Consider the following 13,619-nt stretch of genomic DNA (forward strand, 5'->3'; position numbering starts at 1 on the left):
AGATAGAGTCTGTGGTGATTCCGTTGGTGAGGATCATGGCTTGCATGTCATCGTGGAGTAGATGGAGGATAGTGACAAACTTCCAAGGGCAGCCAAATTTGAGCAGCCCTCTTGTGGTCTTGGGATGGGCAATAAATGTCAGTCTTGTCAGCACCTGCAGATGTGGTGGAAGAATGAAACAACAAACTGAGATACAAACTGGATTCGAGCAGTTAGCCACCTGAATGATTAAAAGACAGGGTGGAATGGGCAGGGGCAAAATTTCAGAGTTGGGGCGGGGGGGCGTTTGAAAATTGACTAAACTACAGAAAATAACCATTTCTACATTACAGCATGTTCGATCTTTCTCTCTATTGTTCTCTTTCTCCCTTCCCCTTCCCTTCCTTCCAAAGAGGTTCTAGAGTACATAACACAACAGAGGGATCTGAGAGGATTGAATAGGTCAACAGTCAGAGGGAAAATTTACTGGCTCTTAGGATGTTGGTCAAAAGGAAAGAGCACAGATCTGAGGAGGGAATAATGAGTCTGTTTGAGATTCTGGTACAGTCACACGTGAATACTGGCGACAGTTCTGGTCACCATGCTACAGCAAAGCAATCAGGCATTAGGAACTTCTAGGAAATGGCATGCAAGCTGATTCTGAGAATAATGAATCAGAGCTGTGAGGAGAGTCTGAAAGAAGAGCCCAGAGCTGGTTACTATGGAGAAAAAAGCCTCAGAGGACATAGTTATGGGAACAGATAAACTGAATCCAGATAATACATTCCAGACACTCCACAAACTCTCGAACCAGGGGACAGGAATTGAAGCTTAGAATAGAAAAGGTAAGAGAAAGTTCAGATATAATCACTTGATTCAAAAGCTCGGTTTTCTGGGTGGGGTATTGGGGTGGGGGGAATAGGGGGGAACTCAGGACAGGATCTAATAATGTTCTGCCCCTGTCAATTCTTTAACTCTTCAAAGTCTGCAGTTAATATAGAGTCATAGAGTCATTTATGGTACAGAAGGAGGCCATTCAGCCCATTGAGTCCCTGCTAGTTCCCTGTCGAGCAATCCAGTCAGCTCCATTCTCCTGCTTTATCACTGCAGCCCTGCAAGTTTATTTACTCTAAGCGCCCATCCAATTTCCTTTTGAAATCATTGATTGTCTCTCCTTCCACTACCCTGGTAGGCAGTGAGTTCCAGGTCATTACCACTCACTGTGTAAAAAAGTTCTTCCTCACAACCCCCTTACATCTCTTGCCCAAAACTTTACTTCTGTGTTCCCTAGTCCTTGTATCATCGGCTAATAGGAATAGCTTTTGTCTACTTTATCTAAACCTGTAATAATCTTGTACACCTCAATCAAATCTCCCCATGATCTCCCTTTGCTCCAAAGAGAACAATCCCAGCTTCTCCAACCTAACCTTGTAGCTAAAATACCTCATCCCTGGAACCATTCTGGTAAATCCCCTCTGCACCTCCTCAAGGACCCTCACATCCGTTAGAGCCTTGACCATATCAGTTGCCTATCCACAAACAGGAGAGGGGAGGGGGTGGGGCAGTTGGGGTGTTAAGGAAATAGGGGAATTGCATTGTATGATGTTACTCCCATGCTTGTGCCCATGTTACTCCCATGCTCAGGGAATGCCTGTGCATTCCTGGCAACCAGCATTGCTAAGGACCTGAAGGTGTGGCAGGAAGGAGATTTCAGGTTTAGAATGCCATGTCCCATTGGGGATTGGGCATGGAGAGTTTGTACAGAGCAGTCCCGTCCAATAGGTTTTTAAGTCGGTTCATGGACTCCCAGGCCGCCTGTGACATTTGCAGCCTGGATGAGTCCATGTTTCACATTTACGTAAGGTGGGAGAGGTCGCAGCCCCTCTTCCACTATTTGATGTGGTTGCTTCTCAACGTCCAGCTGCACTTCAGTCCTCACTCCTGATATTTGGCCAGCTGGTGCAGAGGAGAGTGGAAAGGTTGCAGGACCTCTTTGTAGGTTTTCCCACAGGTCTGGCCAAGGAGGCCATCCACACATCCAGGTTAGATACGCCAAATGGGGATGATCAATCACTATGGCTGTCTGTCTCTATTCCACTGTGCCCGGGTGTCCTTGGCGATGGAGTACACAGTGTTTTCCAGTACACTTGAGGCTTTCAGGAGGGACTGGAGTGTGTAGTAGACATGAGTGGCAATATTATCATTTAATTCAATAAGTTTCCTTTGCTGTATTGATAATTTGGATGTTTATTGTTTGTGCCGCTTTGAAAAGACGACATTTTTGTTAGATTAGTTTTATTTTGTTTGAAGGTGCTGGGGCAACGCAGTGTTGTCCTAATTGGCCAGTCTGAAGGTAGAAAGCGTTTCCCAGGGTGAGGCTAACCTTTAGGATTGCTGGTCCATGCGATGTCCCCATATGTGGGATACTCGACTGCAAAACTTGTGCAAATGGTGGGCTGCATTCACACTTGATATTATTTAATTGGAGGAGTTTATTTTTGTTTTATTGATTTAGTTTTCTATTAAGTGTGCCCCTCTAAAACCTTTATTTGATCTTCTGTTTGATGACACTGTGGTACCGTCATCTCTCCTCGTTGGTCTATTTAAAACGGTAAACCCTTGTTTTAGGAATTCTTTTTTTCCCCTCAAAATATACCTTATTCATAAAAATCTGTAAAAAAAATTACAAAGCAGTTCAAAACAGTTCCAAGTTGACATTCCAGAAGAATCAGTTTTCTTCAGTACAGAACGTGAGTTGCCTAACAACCCTTCCATTCCATTTAACATGCAATGGACATTTGCATTAAATTCACACAATGGCTCACAGACTCTCCAGCAGATAACTGGTTGAGAGGTGGATGTTTTCCATTAATAGCCTGAGCAATCCAAGGCCACTTATACTGCACCAATCATTTCCCTGCCTGCGATCAACTAACCCAACACAGATTGGCCGTCAAAGCTGCCACCTTTTGGGTCGATCTGAATGCCCCAGTTATCCATGGATTGCACCACATGAGGCAATAGGGGAGATTATCAGGAACCTGACTGACTTTTATTGCAGTCAGCTCTGCAACATTTAATGACCCACACCTTGGTATCAGAATGTTCTGTGAACCCAAAGCCAGATATGGACTCATTACAGCTCCAGTGTGCTAGAGCCCTGGATGAGGATAGTCTCCGGGACTGTAGGGCTGGTAGTGTGAGAATGACATAAGTAATGGGTGGTGAATCAGTCCTTTGTTCTTAAGGATTTCCAGTGTTTGAATTGTTTATCCTCTCTGCCAATTTTCTCCCCTCCGCTTCCTGATCCAGCTCTTGCTGGGGAGAAGTTCTCAATGTACCAGCAGCCCCTCACCCAAGTGGCTGTTATCCATGTGGCTTGGACAATGAACATCCAATCAACCCTGGAAGCTATTTTGAAAATACATTGAATTTACAACAAGGAAACAGGCCACTCCTGCACACAAGCCTTAATCCCATATTACCCGCCTGTTCCCATGTCCCTTTATTCCATTTTTTCCCAGCCAGCTAGTGAACCGATTCTTTAAATGTTGACAAGGTTTCTGCAGCAATCACGAACTCTGATAATACAACCCACAGCTTAACAATCCTCTGTGTGAAAAGATCCTCCTGCTCTTTGCTGGAGTTGCCAACTGTGGCTCGACCTGTCCCTGGAGGTTTTATCACATGCCCTCTTGTTCACCAGCCCCGCCCCCACGCCCCTATCATTGGTTGTCTGACATGTCCATCACCAGGAAGCTCCGCCTCCCCTCACCAATTGGAAAGGGAGTCTTCATGCAATCAAAGCCTGATTGGATGATTCTTGACTGCCAGTCAAACAGCCTTTTTCCCATCCCCAATAATTTTAGAACAAATAAAATTGCTTAAATAAAATCCTGAAGTTTCTTTTCTTTAATTGTATCAATGATTTTTTTCTTGGTTTTTTTTTTGGCAACTTTGTCCTGGAGATTAATCTTTAATTCCAGTTTCCCCAGGACAATCCTGGAGGGTTGGCAACCCCACTCGTACATTTCATCTGAAACCTATTTATTCCAGACCTCCCAGTCACTGGAAACATCTGTCTCTGTCTCATCCTTTCCTAATTTTAAACACTTCTCTCAAATCTCCCCATAATCTCCTCTGTTCTAATGAAAACAGCTCCAAGCAGTTTCGGGTCACTGACCCGAAACGTTAACTCTGCTTCTCTTTCCACAGATGCTGCCAGACCTGCTGAGTGATTCCAGCATTTCTTGTTTTTGTTTCAGATTTCCAGCATCCGCAGTATTTTGCTTTTATCCAAGTAGTTTGTTGTCTGCAGACATTCAAAGTTAGGTTTACATTGTAACATCCGCTCAGTTTTTATAAAAAAATACTTAATGATTTCATCCGCTGGAATTTTATTCAATGTCTGTTGTTTTCTGAATGTGGTCAGTTTATTTTTCTTCCATTAATTGTTGCCATCATTCTGCTCACAAGTTCTCTGAATAAATACCGGGTTCTGACCCGGAATCCTGTCCAGCTGCTTCTCAGACTGACAGCTGCAGACCTGAGTCAGAGACACTGAGGGAATGGCTGCTGGGTCCTAGTGCCCCATCAGCTAGTAATCGCCTGGCAAATTTCCTTCAACTGCACGTGTGGAAAAAAACAGCAGCCAGTAAGCAGGGGGTGGGGTTGTGGGTGCAGAGGTAAAGAAGTGGTGAAGTGGGAGTTGGGGAACCTGGAAGGTGGGTGATGAGAAGTGGGAAGGTGGGGAAGTCGAGAGGTGGGAGGTGAGGGGATTGTAGGTGTGTGATGAGAGTTGGGAGGTGGGAATGTGAGAGGCGGGTGAGCAGCCAGGAGAGGGGTTGAATATCGAGGTGGGGGACAGAGTGGGCAGTCTGATCTGAAAGGCAAGGAGTGAGAGTGGGTTTGTAAAGAAGGTGGAGGAAGGGGAGGAGGTGTCAGAGGTACAAACGCCAGATGACATGGGCAGAAATGAGGAATTGGAAGATAAAAAGTGGGTGTAAGGTCAGGACATGGATGGTTGTTTTTTCTAAATTGACAGGAATGTTTGCAGAAAGTGAGAGACTGGGGAGAGGGGAAGAGAGAGAGAGTGAACCAGGGCCATTAAAAGAAAGAAGCATGTGATAGATAGAGTGAGAGAGATGGAGGAAGATAACCCAGTCTAGAGGAAGTACAGGCCATTGTTATTTGAAAACTCTCTGTTTGAGAATAACCTCCCCCTGTCCTGTGTTCCACTCAATGCCATTCTCTCTGGAATTGGGGCACAGTTTTACTGTCGATACAGAAGACATTTTCAATATGAGATATGAATGAATTTCCCCATTGTGATCAGGAACATTACAAACTGCTCTCACACTCAGCAATGTGAATAAACATGGGCAACCACACAACAGCTCGATTGTCTCAGTTTAGTTCAGAGTCTGTAAGGTGTGGAAGCTGAGTCACACTAACTCATCCGGTGGGTTTCAGTGAAGCCCCTCGTTCAAGATCTGTCATACTGAACCTATTGTTTTACACAGAGGGAACACGGAGAGAAAGTGTGTCCAGAGACCCCATCCACCTACAGGGACAGTAACACAGAGAGGGGTGACTCCCATCTACACACAGGTACACCAACACAGAGAGAGTTGTCTGGTTAAAAAGTAATGGTGACTGGACTCGACTGCCAGTGTGCACTCCCTGTCCCTTCACGCTGACTCCCCCCACCATCCTCACTGACTCCCCCCCCAGTATCCTGACTCCCCCCATCCTCCTCAACCATCTCTCCTCAATCTGCTCATGCAGCCCCATCACCCTCCTTACCCAACTCCCTTCACTCTCCTGACCCACATCCCCTTGCTCCTCTGAACAAGACCCAGTTTATAACCCTCTGACTCTCTGATCAAGAAGGTTGAAGAGACTCCAGAGACTTGAGCACATAATCCAGACTAACAGTCCAGTGCAGGACTGAAGGAGTGTTGCCCTGTTGAAGGTGCTAACTTTTGCATGCAACATTAAACTGAGGCTCCATTTGCCCTGGATAAAGATTAAAGGTCACTTTTTTCAAGGGGAACTGGGGTGTCCCTGAACATATATCACCAAAAACAGGTGATCTGGTCATTATCACATTGTGGGAGTTTCTGTGTGCAAATTGGCTGCTGTGTTTCAGACATTACAAAAGTGCCTACACTTCAAAAGTACTTTATTGGCTGTGCAGAGTTTTGAGATATCTTGAAGATGAGAAATACAATATAAATAGAAGTTCTTTCTTAGAATTTAATGTCCAACTGTAAATCATAACTTTTTGCACTTTTTACGTCAAAAAGAGATGAAGGTCTGAACCCACAATGCAAGACCCGACCAAGAGTGAAGAGGGTAGGAGAGGTGATGAGATCAGCCAGTAAGAGTTTGGAGACATTGAGCTTGAGTATTAAAAGTAGATTGGAGGAGGAGGTTGGGGAAAGAATGGAGTGATCGCAGTAGAGAGGGCCTGGGGAAAGGTGAATGAATAGAAGATAGTGTTACGTGTCTTAATTTTAACAGTGAGGAAGCAGGGAGGAGGAGGAGTGTGTAGGACAGTTAAACTGGAGCCTAGGAAGAACAAAAGGTTTACTGACAGGAACAGCGATCAAAGTGACATTGATAAAGCGGAGACCAGAACAGTGGAGAGAGAGAAAGGTTGGAGGGTTGAAGGAATTTAATTCCTAGCATTAGCAAGAATTTACAGCTCAGAAGCAGCCCAGCAGGTTTGTACATGAGCCTGCTCCCACCTTACTTCATCCAACCCGATCAGCATGTCTGTGGGTATAAAGCAGGGGAAAGTGACTAATTGGATTGCTCTGCAGAGAGCCGACATGGAGTTGATGGGCCAAATGGACTCCTTCTGTGCCATCATGACTCTGCCTGTATGACTCAGTATCCTCCTATTCTTTTCTCCCTCATGTATCTATTTAGCTTCCCCTTAAAAGCTAATTGTCTTCAGGATCGGAATATTGAGGCAAGTCCTTGGGTGAAGTTTTCCACTGATTAAACTCAGTAACTGCAGGGTGAAAGGTGTTTTTTCCTCATTCAGTGAGAGGTGTTGTAGCACATAGTCATGAGACAAGACACTGGAAAATTGTTTCATTAGAAATGACCGGCTTTATCAAAGAAACAGATCTAACTGCCATTAGCAGGCCCACTAATAAATAACCTGCTTCTATTAAAACCACAAAACTGTGGTTGCTCAGGCGAGTTAGGCCTGAGCTCAGAGATGTCGTGTTGCAGTTGCTTTTGGTAAGATCTGTGCAAGATAGCAGGGTTCAAGGGCACACTAACATATTGTTACAGACACTAATGCAACAAGTGTCCATTCTTAAGGAAACATTTGTGGTTTGAAGGACAGATTGCATCATGTATTTGTGACACAAATGATGGCCAGCAAGTCTGTGGCTAACTCACTCTATTCTTTTTGGTACTTTCGCACATTTCTCTGCAGTATGTGGGTGTAACTAATTGACAGACCCAAGGAAGTTGCTGTTTTTGGAACGGCACAGTGGCGCAGTGGTTAGCACCGCAGCCTCACAGCTCCAGCGACCTGGGTTCAATTCTGGGTACTGCCTGTGTGGAGTTTGCAAGTTCTCCCTGTGTCTGCGTGGGTTTTCGCCGGGTGCTCCGGTTTCCTCCCACAGCCAAAAAAGACTTGCAGGTTGGTAGGTAAATTGGCCATTATAAATTGTCCATAGTATAGGTAGGTGGTAGGGAAATATCGGGACAGGTGGGGATGTGGTAGGAATATGAGATTAATGTAGGATTAGTATAAATGGGTGGTTGATGGTCGGCACAGACTCGGTGGGTCGAAGGGCCTGTTTCAGTGCTGTAATTCTAAAAAAAAATTATGAAAAAACTCAAAATATTAAGTGAAAGGGAACAGAGCAAAATTTCTAAATGATTTCCTTTCATAAAAAGATGTCCAGATAGAGAACCAGTGAAATTTTACAGCAGCTGCTGTGATACTAGATATTAATCTAATCTAATCTAAGTCATGTAACATAGGAAGGACTGAGGTTCAATCCAGTGTTTGTGCTGAGTTAGTGATCTTGGTTTTTGTTTTACTCATTCATGGGATGTGAGTATCGCTGACTGGGCCAACATTTATTGTCCATCCTTAATTGCCCTTGAGAAGGTGGTGGTGAGCTGCCTTCTTGAACCGCTGCAGTCCATGTTGGGTAGGTATACCCACAGTGCTGTTCGGAAGGGAGTTCCAGGAACGGTGATATAGTTCCAAGTCAGGATGGTGTGTGGCTTGCAGGTGGTGGCGTTCCCATGCAACTGCTGCCCTTGTCCTTCTAGGTGGTAGAGGTCGCGAGTTTGGAAGGTGCTGTCTAAGGAGCCTTGAGGCATTGCTATAGTGCATCTTGTAGATGGTACAAACAGCTGTCATTGTGCATTGGTGGTGGAGGGAGTGAATGTTTGTGGATGGGGTGCCAATCAAGCGAGCTTCTTTCTCCTGGATGGTGTTGACCTTCTTGAGTGTTGTTGGAGCTGCACCCATCCAGGAAAGTGGAGAGTATTCCATCACACTCCTTATTTGTGCCTTGTAAATAGTTGCCAGGCTTTGGGGAGTCAGGAGGTGAGTTACTCGCCACAGGATTCCTAGCCTCTGACCTGCTCTTGTCACCACAGTATTTATATGGCTACTCCAGTTCAGTTTCAGGTCAATGGTAACCCCCAGGATGTTGATTGTGGGGAATTTACCAATCATAATGCCATTGAATATCAAGGGGAGATGGTTAGATTCTCTCTTGTTGGAGATTGTCATTGCCTGGCACTTGTGTGGCGCAAATGTTACTTTATATAGAATAACAGATACTTGGGAGTGAGAGCAGGCTGGAATCAAAGCAAAGGGTTTGGGTGGTTTTTATATCGAATAACAGATACTCAGGAGTGAGATACAGACTGATGGTAAATCAAGGAGATTGGATGGTTGATTTGCAAATACACTAGCATTTGGCCCATGGTAATGTTCTTGGTGAGAGCGAGGATATGTTGTTTAAAGCAGTCTTCTATGTATGTGGTGAAAGATCCTATATAAATGCATGTCTTTCTTCCTTTGCTAACTGTTCCATTTACTGTCACGATCTGGCCCTGCTCTCGTCGGCCAAAGCTGTGCACCATTCCAGGATCATCCTGGAATGCAAAGATATCCCCTGGCTTCTTTTCTTTACTGCAAACTGCCTTCTTAAACCATTCTCTCATATCTCCTCCACCCTCACCTCCAACAACAAGTGCGAGGAGCTATGGACTTGTTTGTCACTAAGATGGAGGCCATCTGATCAGCTGCCACATCCCTCCCTTCCACTAGCTCAGCGGGCCAAACATCCTCTAAGGCTCCCTCCTGCCCCAGCTCTTAATTTGCATCTTTCTCTAGATTCTCTCCTATCTCCCCTCATGCCCTCGCTGAGCTCATCTAGCCCATGAGAGTCACCTCCTGCTCCCTAACCCCATTCCCACTAAACCAGCCAACTTCCCTTCCTGGCTTCACACGTTAGCTGACATTGTTAATGGTTCCTCTCCTCATGTATTATTCCCCCTTCTCCTTCAAATCTGTTGTCATCACCTCTCTCCTCAAAAAACGAGCCTTGATCCCTCCATCATTATAAACTACCGTCCCATCGTCACCATCCCTTTCCTCTCCAAAGTCCTTGAACGTGTTGTTGTCTCTCAACTCTGTGCCCAACTTTCCCAGAACTCTGTGTTTGAATCCCTCCAATCAGATTTCCACCCTGCCACAGTACATCCTATGAGACTGTGGTAAAGGTAAACTTTCCCTCCTCGTCCTTCTCTGCAGTGTATGACATGGTTGACCACACCATCCTCCTCCAATGTCTTTCCACTGTTGTCTAGCTAGGTGGCACTGCACTCGCCTGTTTCCATTCTTATCTATCTATTCGTAACCAGAGTATTACCACCAGTGGCTTCTCTTCCCACTCTCACATTATTACCTCTGGTGCCTCCAAAGATCTACCCTTGGTCCCCTCTTATTTCTCAACTACATGCTGCCCCTTGGTGCCATCAACCAAAACACAGCCTCAGTTTTTATATGTATGCTGGTGACATCCAGCTCTACCTCACCATTGCCTCTCCTGACCCCTCCACTCTCTCTAAAGTGTCATTCTGCTTGTCCAACTTCCAGTATTGGATGAGCAGAAATTTCCTTCAACTAAATAATGGGAGAACTGAAGCCATCGTCTTCAGTCCCCATCACAACCTCCATTCTTTAGCAATGACTCCATCTCTCTCCAAGCAACTGTCTGAGGCTGAACCAGACTGTTCGCAATCTTGGTGTCATGTTTGACTCAGAGACATGCTCCTAACAACATGACCCCACACCATCACAAAGGCAACTTATTTCCACCTCCATATCATCACCAACTCCATCCCTGCCTCAGTTCATTTGCTGCTGAATCCCTCATTTATGCCTCTAGACCGGACTATTTCAACACATGTCTGGCCAGCCTCCCACATTCTACCCTCTGTAAACTTGAGGTCATCTAAAACTCTGATGCCCATGTCCTCACTCACACCAAAATCTGTTCGCCCATCCCCCGTGCTCGCTCACCTACATTGCCTCCCAATCAAGCAATGCTTCGATGTTCAATTTCTCATCCTCATTTTCAAATCCCTCCCTATCTCTGTAATTTCCTCCAGCCCCACAACCCTCCTGGATATCTGTGTTCCTTTAATTCTTATCTCCTGAGCATCCCCAATTTTAATCGCTCCACCTTTGGTGGCTGTGCTTTCATTTGCCCAGGCCCTACGCTCTGGCATTTCCTCCCTAAATCTCTCCATCTCTCTACCTCGTTTTCCTTACTTAAGTTGTTCCTTGAAACTTACCTTTTCACCAAGTATTTGGTCAGCAGCTGTAATATTTACTGATGTGGCTTGGTGTCAAATTTTGTTTGATAATACTCCTGTGAAGCACCTTGGAATGTTATATTACTTAAAGGTGCTATATAAGTACAAATTGTTGTTGGATGAGTTTGTAATTCCCATGGAACTGAGCTATAGCAAGAGTCAGAGCCTTAGGCAGATTAGAAAAAAATCAAGAGTTAGGAAGGACATCGCTGAAAATGGAGGGTTTGTGATCTTTTACAAACTTTATTTGTTCCACATGCTTCCGCTATCTCACCTCATCAATTTGCTGCTCCTCGATCTTTTTAGTTTTTAAGCCGGTCATCCTCTGACCTAGTAGGTAGGTTCAAGTTCGACTCCAGAGATGTGAGCACATAATACACCTAACACTCCCAGTGCAGGACTGAGGGAGTGCTGCACTGTCGGGGGTGCCGCCTTTCAGATGAGATGTTAAACTGAGGTCCTGTCTGCCCTCTCAGGCAGAGGATAAAGATTCCAAATCACTTTTTAAAGGAGACCCGGCCTAGATTTTACCCTGAACTAACTCCTAAAAAGAAATTATCCATTCTCTTAACTCATTTCTGTTGGTGGGAGCTTGCTGTGCACAAATTGGGTGCTGTGTTTCCTATATAGCAACAGTGATTACACCTTAAAAGTACTTCATTGGGTGTAAAGGGATTTGGGACATCCTGAAAACATGAGAAAATCGCTTTAAAGACACAAGTTTTGAAAACAAATATCAAGTTGTGACTCACAACTTTTCATGTTTTTCATATTGAAAAACCAGGGTAAGGTCACAACTCAAAGTGCAAGAGATCACTAAGAATGAAAAGAGTGGAGGGGGTTGATGAAATCAGCAAGTAACAGTTTGTGGACGTCGAGCTTAAGTTTAAATTGGGTGCTTTGTGAATAAACTAGCAGGCATCCTGTGCTTGTGGTTAAATTGAAGGATTTGCTGTTTTCAGGCAATATACCATATAACACACCATGTATTACCGGGGGCCACCCACTTATATTGATAGGATTTAGTCAAATTCTGTTTTTAATTCCTGGTATTCTTGGATGCTTAGCCAGTGTTTTAGGACTAGAATTCCTTGATTATTAATCACTGTTCCTTTCATTATGGCGTAGTTTTGAATCCATTGCCTTCTCCTGGGCCGTAGGATAGGCAGCCAAATGCTGCTGAACAGACAGCAGGCTCAGACTGGTGTGTGGCTTCTCCCATTACCTTCATTTTGCAGGGGCTCTGGATACTGTCAGGCTCTAGGAATATTGTGGAATGGAACTGGGGGATGGCAGCAGTGTGGGGGGAGGGGAATTTGCAGCTTGGACACTCGGAAGGGTAGGGGCTGGGGCTGGATGTCCATTTTGATTCACCCGGTGATTCCTGGGGTCCAGCAGCAGTGAGGACAGAGGTGGTGAGGGTCACAGGGCTTGGGTCAGGGGGGTTGCGCACTATGGGGGAGGGTGGGGAACTCCACTACAAACCATCCCCCAGCCCGAAAAACATCCATCAACCACTACTCGTTGTTTCCTGTCACTCAGCCTATTCCATATCCATGTTACTAACGTCCCGTTTATTCCATGAGTTGTAACTTTGCTCACAAGTCTGTTGTGTGGCACTGTATCAAATGCCTTTTGAAGGTCCACGTACACCACATCAACAGCATTGCCCTCATCATCCCTCTCTGTTACTTCCTCAAAAAAACTCCAGAAAGTTAATTAAACATGATTTTCCCTTCAGAAAATGCTGGCTTTCTTTAATGAACCCGCATTTGTCCATGTGACTTTTCATTTTGTCCTGAATTATTTTTTCTAGAATTTTCCCCACCAAAGTTAAACTGACTGGCCTGTACTTGCTGAGTTTATCTTTACACCCTTTTTTGAACAAGGCAGTGGAATGCAAGGGATTTTGATGCAAATTTGGTGACCACTTTCTTTATCTGCTAGCTGTCACCTTTTGTCTGTTCCTTTTCTCCTTTTCTAAAATGTAATTCAGGTTCCCAGCCGATGGATTAAAAAGTCCTCATTCGGTATAGCACATGTTCATGACGAGTGTCTTAAAGGAGGAAAGTGAGGTCGAGAGGTGGAGAGGTGTAGGGAGGGAATTCCAGGGCTTGGGGCCGAGGCAACTGACGGTGTGGCCACCGATGATGGAGCGATTAAAATCAGGGATGTTCAAGAGACCAGAATTAGAGGAGCTCAGATATCTTAGAGGTTGTGAGGTTGGAGGAGAGTACAGAGTACAGAGACAGGGAGGGGTGAGGCCATGAAGGGATTTGGAAACCAAGGATGAAAATTTTAAAATCAAGACATTACTTGACCGGGTGCCAAAGTAGGTCAGCAAACACAGGGCCATGAAGGGAATAGGACTCGGTGCGAGTTAAGACACGGGCAGCAGAGTTTTGGATGACCTCAAGATTATGGAACGTAGAATGTGGGAAACCAGTCAGGACGGCGTCAAATCTCGAGGTAACGAAGGCATGAATGTGGGTTTCAGCAACAGATAAGCTGAGACAGGGGAGAAGTCAGGCGATTACTGAGGTGGAAATAGGTAGACCTAGTGATGGCATGGATATGAAGTCGGAAATTCACCTCTGGGCCAAATGTGACACCAAGGTTATGAATAGACTGGCTTAATCTCTGACTGTTGACAGGGAGAGGGATGGAGTCAGTAGCTCGGGTGTTCGGAGCGGGGATTGAAAACAATGGCTTCAGTCTTCCCAATATTGAATGGATGAAATTTCTGCTCATCCAGTACTGGA

At 45.1% G+C, this 13,619-nt stretch overlaps 1 long non-coding RNA gene across 3 annotated transcripts in view; it reads left to right on the forward strand.

The window, feature by feature from the left end:
- LOC137379254 (uncharacterized) overlaps window positions 1-13,619 on the forward strand; it is a 37,246-nt gene that overhangs the window by 1,702 nt on the left and 21,925 nt on the right. For 2 of the 3 annotated variants that reach the window (XR_010976776.1, XR_010976778.1), the window contains exon 2: window positions 5,502-5,589. The exons of the other annotated variant lie outside the window; for it this stretch is intronic. This is a non-coding gene — a long non-coding RNA (uncharacterized lncRNA). The remainder of the gene's footprint in view (window positions 1-5,501; window positions 5,590-13,619) is intronic. 3 annotated transcript variants of the gene reach the window in all.

The sequence above is a fragment of the Heterodontus francisci genome, chromosome 17 (genome assembly GCF_036365525.1).
Source record: "Heterodontus francisci isolate sHetFra1 chromosome 17, sHetFra1.hap1, whole genome shotgun sequence".
Taxonomy (NCBI): Eukaryota; Metazoa; Chordata; class Chondrichthyes; order Heterodontiformes; family Heterodontidae; genus Heterodontus; species Heterodontus francisci.